Source organism: Silene latifolia, chromosome 10 (genome assembly GCF_048544455.1).
Source record: "Silene latifolia isolate original U9 population chromosome 10, ASM4854445v1, whole genome shotgun sequence".
Classification (NCBI taxonomy): Eukaryota; Viridiplantae; Streptophyta; class Magnoliopsida; order Caryophyllales; family Caryophyllaceae; genus Silene; species Silene latifolia.
Window position 1 is genome coordinate 51043624 of NC_133535.1, and position 11438 is coordinate 51055061.

Below are 11438 nucleotides of genomic sequence, written 5' to 3' on the forward strand. Positions count from 1 at the left end.
CATGTGATTTCTCTTTTTTTTTTTCATTTTTTTTTTCTGACCTTTTTTTTTTCAATTCCTGGATTGGCAGTCGATCGACCATACACTCCAGTCGATCGACCACCCCTGCTAGCCTGTACTCTTCTGCCCAGTTCAGTTCTCTTTTTTTTTTTCACTTCATTTTTTTTTCCAAATCACAGCTTCCCTTCATTTCCCAACAAATCATCCAACAAGATAATAAAAACCAAATCGCAAGACAACATTCCCGAAGTACTACCATTACTAGCTCGGCTAGGGTGGCTAAATTTGGAATGTAGTTTGTGGGACAAAAAGGCAAATTTGGCTTTTGTGGGCTTATGGGCAAAATGAAATAAAGGGAACCTCTACCACATGTGTCAGCAAACCGCAAAACCAAATGCATACAGGTATTAAGCAGATAAAATTCATGTTTATACAAATTTATGTGACATGCCTTACGAGGAGTAACTACTCTCATTCCTACATGAAATCGGTCATAAATGACACCGATTTAAAAAGCTCTAACCTCAGAAATTTTAAGTAGTTTGCCAATATTGAGTCAAGTCTATTTGTTTAGTAAAATTCCAACAAAAACTCGTAGACTATGCAAGTGACATACTCAACGACATTACAAGTGCAAGGAAGGGCAATGAGACAATACGCAAAGCAATTTTATCACTGAAATCCATCCATTCCGACTCGACCTATATGCAAAAGTAAACGTGATTTTTTTTTGAAATTTTTCAATTTTTTTTTTTTGAAATGAAAACAAATGCAAGCTGAAATGCAATAAACGTGGAACAGAAATGCAATAGATAACAAATGCAAATGCAATAGACATATGCAAATACCCTCCCCAAACCAAAACGCACAATGCCCTCATTGTGCTCAGCAGCAAACTCACCAGCATCAACAGCAATATTGGGAAGAATATAAGCAACAACAAAATAAAAGGAAACTAACAAAAAGGAATCGGAAACTCACAAAAGAAGACCTCCCCAAACCAGCCAAAAATGGGGGAGGTCATATGCATCTAATCTCCACCGTCATACTCGGGATCGCTACCCTCATCCTCCTCGGATCCCGAGTCATCCTCCTCTTCCGCCTCAGCAGCAGCGGCAGTAGTAGTCGTGGGAGTGGAAGTCGTAGCAGGCGGAGGATATCCGCCCACCGGGGGAACAAAGAAGGACGGGTGAGTTCAGGGACCCCGTGGGAGCATCCCTGTCCGAGCATACTCCTCGTAAACTGGGTACATGGCCAGAGCCATGTCCATCCTGTGCTGATCAAAACTCCTGCACAAGTCACCCAACACACGTGAAACCGCCCTTTGGTCCATGACCGCAGGGATAACAATAGGTGTAGGGGGACGAAAAGTAGCCGCGAAACTCGTGGAAGCAGGAGTGGAGGAGGAGGGGGCCTGTGAAGAGGAGGCGCGAGCTCCTCTCGAGATGGAAGCAGTGGTGGTGCCCGCCCTAATAGGGAGCCTGTAGCTAGGCAAGGGCGGGCGAGTCGCCCCCAAAACAGTAGTAAGGGGCAAGATGGGAGGGAGTCAAAGGATAGGGATGGGGTCGCAAATGAAAGAATCAATCTTCCACCGACTCCGAGTATTGACCCACTTCACAGACTTGACGTAGTCAAGGTCCATGAAGCGTGCCTGAGGGTCGAGAGGAGCCTCCTCTCGAGGGAAAACAAGAACTAGACGGTGGGCGATACGAGTCACCACCCCACCACAAACAATAGTGGCCAAAGAGGTACCCTCACTTATAGTGTTGAAGTGAGAGGCAGTCAAATAAGCTATGTTATAAATACGGGCTACCCGACTCTCAATGTTCAGATAGCCCGCCAAGATAGACAATTCAATGGTATTAACATTATTTGACTCTTTGCGGCCGAAGATGGTGTTGCCCATCAGCCGGAAGAAATAACGAAAAGGGGGTAAGTGGACGGGAGTGCCCGTCCTCTTAGGGGCGTTCAGGTCAGAGATACACGACCACATTACCTTGTGCACATCAGAAGATTCCGAGGTGTTACCCTCGAAACAAAGACCCAAATAACCAGCAAACTCAGCCAATGTCAAGGAGTAGGTGACATTAAACAGCCGAAAAGAAATACAAGAGCTACTCTTATTAGCTTCAAAAGTGGGCTGGTCAAAAGCAAAAGACGAGAAAAACTCAAGGGTTAAAGTATAGTAGGTGAACTCAGCCATGTCCATCAATCCCGACATCCCTGTCCCATTTAGCAGAGACACAACAGATTCAAGACACCCTAGTTTCTCTAAAGTTGGCTTATGAATAAAACGGGTTGCCTGAACTTTTGTTTTTTCGACCAAGGTAATGAATTTAGCTCTCTGAGTAGAGGTAGAGAAAATCACCTGCGGATAGTCAGGTAGACTATCCGTAGTTGCCTCGATCATTAGCGGCGGACCCCGCGGCCGTTTAGCTGCTCCTTGACTGGACTGCCCACTGAAGATCGTCTGCTTCCCTTTCGTCATTTATGTTTCTTACAAAATATGAGCACACTTTCAACAAACAACATTCCCAAATATTTAAGATCAATGAAAGGCAATAAACCCCATAAAGCAATGAATTTTCGAATCAAATTAGGGTTTAGCAAAATCAGTTTGGAAACAACGAAATTAAATCCCTCCATGGCTGCTAATAGGGCCCGAAAATCAAAGGTAAACAACAATAAACTCCTTAGAAGAACAAATTCTACAAAATAATGCCCCAAAAATTGAAATTTTTCGATTCAAGAGTGATTGTGATGCTCGAAACTGGGCAAAAACTAAACAATACAGGTCGAATCAAAGACGTGAAAGAGGAGTAAGCCATACCTTTGATGAAACTTAGCAATTTAGAGCAAATAAATCGCAAATTGAAGAGGAGAAAAGGAGGATTTAATCGCCAAAGAGGGGAAAGAGGGGTTAGGGTTCTTCTTGAATTGGTAAAGTGAAAGAGTAAGAAGAAAATAAGAAGTTAAATCCCTCTTAATTGAGTCCCGGTTTCGATATTCAATCGGTCGACCGAATGGCATGGTCGGTCGACCATGCATACTGATTAAAAAACCCCTGATCACTGTGCGTCGGTCGATCGACCGCATGACATGGTCGGTCGACCATAAGTACTGGCAAATAACAATCAGACGCCAAAATAGATTTTCCCAAAAGCTCAAATTACTAACTATCAAACGTAGAACTAAAGTACGCTAAAGATACTAAAATTATGAAAGCGTTAAAGATCCTAATTACAAGCAGATTACAGCTCGGGTTGCCTCCCGGTTAGCGCTGGTTTAAGAGGTCCCGCACGACCTTTTTACCTCAGTTTGCATCATCCGATAACGGGTCAAAGTACAATACCTCGACTTGCCCAACAAATTCATCTGTTCCGTGATAATGCTTCACATATTGGCCATTAAGTTTGAACCTTTCTCCAGCAGAGGTCTCCAATTTAACCGATCTGAACTTTGTAACTGCAGTGACCGTGTAGGGACCACTCCACCTGGATTCCAGCTTACCAGGAAATAAACGGATACGAGCATTAAAAAGAAGTACCTTATCGCCAATATGGAACTCGCGCTTAATGATTCTCTTGTCGTGCCAGCGCTTCGTCTTCTCCTTATAGATCCTAGCATTATCATAGGCTAGCAGCCTAAATTCCTCTAACTCATTCAACTACGTCATACGTTTCTCACGAGAGAGGTTAGGATCTAAATTCAAATCACAAATAGCCCACCAAGATTTACGTTCCAATTCAACAGGCAAATGGCATGTCTTACCATAAATCAATCGGAATAGTGACATCCCAATTGGCGTTTTAAACGCAGTCCTATAAACCCACAAGACATCATCCAATTTAAGACTCCAATATTTCCGTGATTTAGAAACAACTTTAGCTAACATTTCTTTCAATTCTCGGTTAGAAATCTCAACTTGACCACTAGTTTGGGGATGATACCCCAAACCTCTACGATGTTGGACACCAAATTTAGTCAACATAGCACAAAGTTGTTTTTCTTTAAAATGCATACCTCTGTCGCTAATGACAACCCTAGGGACACCAAAACGAGGGAAGATTATCTTTTTAAACAACTTAATCATGGCTTTTGCATCGCAATGAGGGGTAGCAACAGCTTCTACCCATTTGGACACATAATCTACAGCTACGAAAATATATTTATTACCTTGACTGCTCGGAAAGGGTCCTTGATAATCAATGCCCCAGACATAAAAAATCTCAACCTCTAGAATGCCTACCTGTGGCATCTCATGTCTCTTTGAAATATTCCCCGATCTTTGACAAGCATCCCACTCAGCAACAAAATTGCGACTATCTGCATGCAAAGTTGGCCAATAGAAACCAGATTGGAGTATCTTAGCCACAGTCCGGGACGGACCATGGTGACCACCATAGGCAGAAGAGTGGCAAGCTTCTAGGATATCCTTGACCTCCCATTGAGGCACACATCTCCGGATAAGACCGTCTGCACATTCCTTAAAAACAAATGGATCATCCCAAAAGTATTGTCTAGCATCATAAGCGAGCCGCTTCTTCTGCTGCCATGAAAGCTTGGGTGGTATTTTACCCGTCACTTTGCAAATTAGCAAAATCAGCAAACCACGGAGGTGGATAAGACCCCGAATTAGTAATAGCTAACAGACTCTCATCAGGAAAAGAATCATTAATGGGTAACGAATCCTCCCCTTCTGTCAGCTGCAGACGAGATAAATGGTCAGCCACCACATTCTCTGCGCCTTTCTTATCTTTGATCTCCAAATCAAACTCCTGCAAAAGGAGTATCCACCTCAAAAGCCTCGGCATCGCATCCTTCTTAAGAAAGAGAGTCTTCAGCGCTGCATAGTCAATATAAACAATAACCTTAGAACCCAATAAATAAGACCGAAATTTATCTAAGGCAAAAACTACAGCTAGAAACTCCTTCTCAGTTGTGTAATAATTGACTTGAGCCTCATCCAGAGTTCGACTCGCATAATATATGGCATTCAAAACTTTATTTTTCCGCTGTCCTAAAACTGCACCAATCGCATAATCGCTGGCATCACACATAATCTCGAATGAGAGGTCCCAATCAGTAATGAATGATTGGCGCAAAAACTAGAGCCTCCTTTAACCTGTTAAAAGCTAAAAGGCACTCATCAGTAAACTCAAAAACAGCATCCTTAAGAAGCAATTGTGTAAGTGGTTTAGCAATTTTCGAAAAATCCTTAATGAACCGCCGATAAAAACCAGCATGGCCAAGGAAACTCCTCACTCCTTTAACATTCATAGGAGGAGGCAGTTGCTCAATCGCCTGCACTTTTGCTTTATCAACATGTATACCCTTATCAGAAATCAAATGCCCTAACACAACTCCCTCATTGACCATGAATTGACATTTTTCTCAGTTTAAAACGAGATTAACATCTATACAACGCTACATGACTTTATCAAGGTTAGCTAAGCAACGATCAAAGTCATTACCATAAACTGAGAAGTCATCCATAAATACCTCCATAATATTCTCTATATAATCAGAAAAAATCCCCATTATGCACCTCTGGAAGGTAGCTGGGGCGTTACACAATCAAAAGGCATTCTGGTATGCAAAAACACCACCGTGGACAGGTAAAAGTGGTCTTACTCTGATCATCCGGATGAATAGGGATCTGAAAGAACCCTGAATATCCGTCTAAGAAACAGAAAAATTTATTAGAGGCTAGTCTTTCGGTCATCTGGTCAACAAAGGGGAGGGGGAAATGGTCTTTCTTTGTGGCGGCATTTAACTGTCTGTAGTCAATGCACATCCGCCAACCTGTTACAACTCGAGTTGGTATTAATTCATTTTTCTCATTTTGCACCACTGTGGTCCCTCCTTTCTTCGGGACTACCTGAACTGGGCTAACCCACTTGGAGTTACCAACTGTATAAATAATACCTGCATCGAGTAGTTTCATAACCTCGGCCATAACAACCTCCCGCATCTTCGGATTCAGCTTTCGCTGACCCTGTCTGTAAGGCTTGTGACCCTCCTCCAGCTCTATCCTGTGCATACAAATATCGGGGCTGATGCCCTTAATATCATCAAAGAATAACCTAAAGCTTTCCTGTTTTTCTTAAGCACACACATCAAAGCAGAAAGTTGGTCATCATTAAGCTTAGCACTAACAATAGCTGGGTACTGCTCCGTATCATCTAAAAAGACATACTTAAGATTAGGAGGAAGTGGCTTATGCTCTGGCACCTTTACCTCAACAGCATAGGCATAATCAGCTTCAATGGTATAGCAAGTGTTTACCAAATTCTCGTTGGCCAGGCTTATGAGCATCTCATCTTCTTCCTCAGTGAGCTCGTAGCTTTCCATCGAGGCTACCAAAACATCTAGCTCCTCAGCATTCTCCGTTGGATTATCTGCACACTCACCTAAACGGGTTAGATCAGCTAAGGGATCCTTGGCTAAGGATTCCCTCCAGCTTATTCTGATTAACACCACACAACAATATCAATGGAATAACACATATCATCATTAGCAGGTTCAGTCGCAGTGCGAGCAAGACTGAACTCAATTGTGTCATCCCATACCTCCAAGGTCAAGACTCCGCGTTTGACATCTATCACGGCCCCAGCCGTATGTAAAAATGGTCTAACTAAGATAATAGGTATCTGACTATCCTCAGCTATGTCTAAAACGACGAAATCGACAGGAATAAAGAACTTACCCACTCGAACGGGTACATCGTCTAAAATTCCTAAGGGTCTTTGAATCGATCTATCTGCCATCTGAAGGGTCATATTGGTCACCTTAAGGTTACCTATATTTAACTTTTCGCACACAGAGTATGGCATAACACTGACACTGGCCCCTAGATCACAAAGGGCTTTCCCAAATTCATGGATACCTATAGTGCATGGAATTGAAAAACTACCCGGGTCTTTTAATTTAGGTGGTACGTTATTTCTTGAAAGAACATTACACTCCTCTGTGAAAGCTATAGTACCAACATCATTAAAATTTTTCTTACGATTCAAAATATCCTTCATAAACTTAGTGTAAGAAGGTACCTGGGTAATTAAATCAGTGAAAGGAATGGTTACCTCCAGATTCTTGACGATCTCCAAAAACTTACCGAACTTATGCTCCAACTTTGTATTCTTTAAACACTCCGGATACGGGACTGTAACACTTGTCGTAGGGTCGACAATTTTTGTCTTCCGAATGTTTAAAATCTCCGTGAAATCGTCACTGGCTGAGGTATGTTGCAATTCAATTGACGGATTTTCGTTCAACGCTGGAGACCCAGTCGATCGAGCATTGGGCTCGGTCGATCGACCAATTACACTGGGTTCGAACAGTTTCTGGTCAGAAACTTTTTCGTCAGGAACTTTGGTCAATCGACAGATGTTGTTGGTCGATCGACCACTGGCGCTGGGTTCAAATAGTTTCTGGTCAGAAACTTTTTCATCAGAGATTCTGGTCGATCGACTGATGTTGTTGGTCGATCGACCGCTGGTACTAGCAGTAGGGTTCGTTTTCGCACCAGAATCTAAGTCTGACTTTTCATCATTTTCCGAGCCTTTTCTTGGCTTATCAGGACCGTCATATGAGAGACCACTGCGGAGGTGAATTGCATTAAGTGTCTCGATAGAAACCTCACATTTGCTTGAAGAATTGGCGACTTGGTTAGCCGCTAAAATCTCTAACTGCTTTGCAAAATTCCTTGCAGAATCAATCCCAGCTTCTTCTATTTTCGTGACTTGAACCAAAAGAGCTCGGATTATTTCTCTCAATTCCGCGGTCTCATCTGAGTTATGAACAGGAATTTCAATTTTCTTCTCGGAAGCTTTAGAAGTCTCGAGCTTTTCGAGCCGAGCATTAATAGAAGCTATGAGTGTCGCAACGACACTCATTTCGTCATTTGGCTTTCGCGAGTTTCCACGCGAACTCCCAAACTCAGCTCTATGGACTGCCATCTCCTCAATAGTGTTCCAACCTTTATTCTGATCAGTGTTATTTTTGAACCTACCATTCGCGGCTGCATCCAGGATAACCTTGTAGTCATCATATAGAGAATTATAGAATAGGTTGCAAAGGTACCACTGCTGGAAACCGTGGTGAGGAACAGACCGAACCAATCTCTTGAAACATCCCCATGCTTCACAAAACTCCTCATCAGGTCCTTGCTGGAAGTTTGTAGTTTGGCTCCTCAAGGCATCAGTCTTTGCGAGTGGGAAGTATTTTTTGTAAAACGCTAATGCTAGAGATGTCCAATCTGTGACTCTAGCTGCTACCCTATCAAGGTAGCGGTACCAATCTCGCGCAGAATCCTTCAAGGAGTATAAGAACATCATCCCCTTTACTTCATCTTGGGTCACCCCAGCCGGTACAGGTATGGAACAACAGTAGTCCGTGAAAATTTCCATATGCTTCAAGGATCCTCGTCTGGTAGACCGGCAAACTGATTTCGCTCCACTAAATTGATATAGGAGGAACGGAGTTCGAAATGACCATGAATAGGGGTGGGTAGATCGTATCCCTTTGGAACATGCTGCACTTGTGGCTGAAGATTATCATATATTGTAGTCATGATCGCAAAACTGAGAGTACTCAAGCCTTCCTCTCAAAAATCTGTCTTCTAACTATGCAAAAACTAGAAGCAAGAGTAAGCAACGGCCTCAAGGAACCAAAGTTCCTTGAGACAAGAAAAATGAACTAAAAATAAAGCAAACAGAATTACACCGTCTCCCCGGCAACGGCGCCAAAATTTGATACCGTCGTTTTGTATCAAAATTAAATTTGTAATCCAAACTAAAACTATAGCTAGTGATAGTAAGGGTCGAACCACAGAGAGACAAGATCAATTCTATTTGCTATTTTTAATCTATTGAAGTAACAATTATGGGGGGGTTTTGGTTGATTGATTCTATACTAACTACCGAAAATTAAATGAAGTTTAAGTAGATAATAAAAAGTAGCTAGGAATTTCAGTTCACCATGGCTTAAGGGTCAGTCTAGTAAAGTCAAGATCTGTCCAATACCGTCTCAGGATGTCAAATAGGTCGTCTAAGTCCCTATTCAAATTAAGCCTCTCGGTCTCTTTTCCACCCTAAAAAGAAACTAAATTACTTTCGCTCTATAGTCCTTCCAATTACTTGTAAGAAATCTAACTCCGCTAATTTCTCAATCTAGCAAAGGGGTAAAATCTCACTGCAGTAAATAAGACCGGTACGGGTTCAACCTAGACTTAATAAAATCAACTCATGACGCCATGGATTCCCTAATTCCTAGCATAGATATTTCACCTACGCATGATTAAGACTATAACAATTGCAAAATTAATGACATAGAATGAAATTGACATGATTGAATTGAAATTAAAATAGAGGATTAAAACTAAATCACTTGAATATAAGTTGGCAACTACAAGCATTAAATTGACAAGAAATAAGGAAAGAAGGAAATTGAATTAAAGCTTACTAAAGAATTTGATGAACAAAACAATTGAATTCAGATCCGTAGTCTCCACTTTCTTATTCTCCCAAAACTAGATCTAAAACTTCAGTTGTCTAATAATAAAAAGCATAACCTAAATTATTGTTATGTACTCCTGATAAACATTCTGCCCATAAGATAATTACCAGTGGACTTTCAAAAGACTAACGCATAAAATAAACCACAGCTTCGCGACCTGGTCGATCGACCAAGTGGCACGGTCGATCGACCAGCCAGTACAGTGCGCAACACTTGTTTCTCCACTGAACTCCACGATCGATAGGCTGGGGTATCTGGTCGATAGACCAGATATGCTGTAACAGCTTCCAACTTCATGCACGCATCCCAAGACGATCTAGTTCCGAGCTCCTAACTTCATAGTTTCCATAAAATGCCCCCGGGAACAGATAAAGGCTCGATTTAGCTTACTTCCAGCCATTCCTACAATAATGACATAGGAAGCACAAAGTAAACCGTTTCGGGAGAAATAATAGCTAAAAGCTAATAATTAAGCATAGAAATACGTGCCAAAAACGCTAATAAAGTGTATAGAATATGCACGTATCACCGACCATTCTTCCTTAATTTCTTGATTAAATGTTAAGTGTAACACCCCTAATTTCCGTAATATAATTCTTTATTTTTAGGGATATTCTACATGGTACCCCTCAATTTTTCGACTTTCTACATGGTACCCCTACACTTATTAAAACATACATGGTACCTCTAATTGTTGTCATTATCACTAAGTGTACCCCTACACTTTATTTTCCGTCAATTAAACTCAGTTTTAGGCGTTAAGTGATTACTTGGATGCGTAATCAAGCTTGACATGTATCATCCCATGACATAAGGACTCTACTAGGCTCAATATCCATCTTTGGGCGTGATAATTTTGCAAGGATTCAATAAATTTTCCGTTAAACTTTTTAGGCCATATATATCAGTAAATATTAGGATTGAGATGGATATTGAGCCTAATAGAGTCCTTATGTCATGGGATAATAAATGACAAGTTTGGTTACGCGTACAAGTCATTACCTAACGCCTAAAACTGAGTTTAATTGATGGAAGTAGTGATAATGACAACAATTAGGGGTACCATGTATGTTTTAAAAAGTGTAGGGGTACCATGTAGAAAGTCAAAAAATTTAGGGGTTCCATGTAGAATATCCCTTATTTTTATTTTCCCATATTTCATATTTTATTTTCTGGGAAAATATCCGTCTCTTGTCTTTTGGGCTCGTTGGGTTCGAAAACGGTGATGACTCGTTCCTTTCTTGGGTCTCACGTGATTTTGGAGTATATGAGTGAGTTTTGGGCCTAAGTTTGGAATAAACCCATGAGCTTCTATAAAAATAAGGAGGGAAACCAAACCCTTACTTTTCTTATCTCATAATTCTCACAAAACCCTAAACCTAGTTTCTCTCCTCTCTTCTCTCCCCTTGTGCCGTGTGCCTCCACCTCTCTAGGGTTTTGTGACACGCCTTCTTCCTCCTCCCTTCATCATCTTTCGTGCTTGGATTGATCCCACTCCTTGGTTCTATCTATCTTCTTCGTAAGTTTTATGTTTTCGCGTAGTTTTTATAGTTTATATATATATATATATATATATATATATATATATATATATATATATATATATATATATATATATATAGAGAGAGAGAGAGAGAGAGAGAGAGAGAGTCAAGTTCTTATAAGTCCACCTAAATATTTGAGTCCCTAAGTCCTCTCTACATCCATCAGATCTTCCACTAAGGATGGTTGAGATTGAAAGCAACAAAACACACTTAAGACTAATTAGTTTCTTATACACTAATTAATCAACTTTCTCTCTCTAGCTTTAATTATACATTCACTAATTGATTATTCTACCCAATTAACATTATTTTTGCCTTCTTATATTTTCAAGTTTTTACAAAAAAAAATTTTGAGAGAAAGTTTATACAAATTTT